Source organism: Odontomachus brunneus, unplaced genomic scaffold, assembly GCF_010583005.1.
Source record: "Odontomachus brunneus isolate Ranch 3 - 2012 unplaced genomic scaffold, Obru_v1 Obru_scaffold_074, whole genome shotgun sequence".
Lineage (NCBI taxonomy): Eukaryota > Metazoa > Arthropoda > Insecta > Hymenoptera > Formicidae > Odontomachus > Odontomachus brunneus.
In genome coordinates, this window is record NW_022639524.1 from 1,543,779 (window position 1) to 1,544,229 (window position 451).

The following is a 451-nucleotide window of genomic DNA, read 5'->3' on the forward strand; positions in this document are numbered from 1 at the left end:
TACGTCTTAGCGACGGAAAGAGGGAAAAGCATGTGAACTTGCTGCGCATTTCGGATCCTCGAGACCGCAACACGGGACACTTCACCTGGATCAAGGACTTATCCAGGCTCGTGAGTTCTCAATTGAGCAAGAAAAAAGCCAGAAAATACATTTGCGATCATAAAGTACATTTCATGAATTCAATGTATCGGAAGTATGAAACGATAGTAAATTGCAATGTTTGTAGGTGTCTGCACTACTTCCATTCCAACGAGAAGCTGGAGAGTCACGCGGTAGACTGCGAAAAATTAAACGACTGTGCCATCCTGCTACCCAACGAAGACAATAAATGGCTGAGTTTTAGCAATCACAGCCGGAAGGAGCGAGTTCCCTTTGTGATATACGCCGACCTAGAGTGCACACTGGAGAAGACGGCAAGAGATGGAGAGGATCGCAATTTGTACACATACCA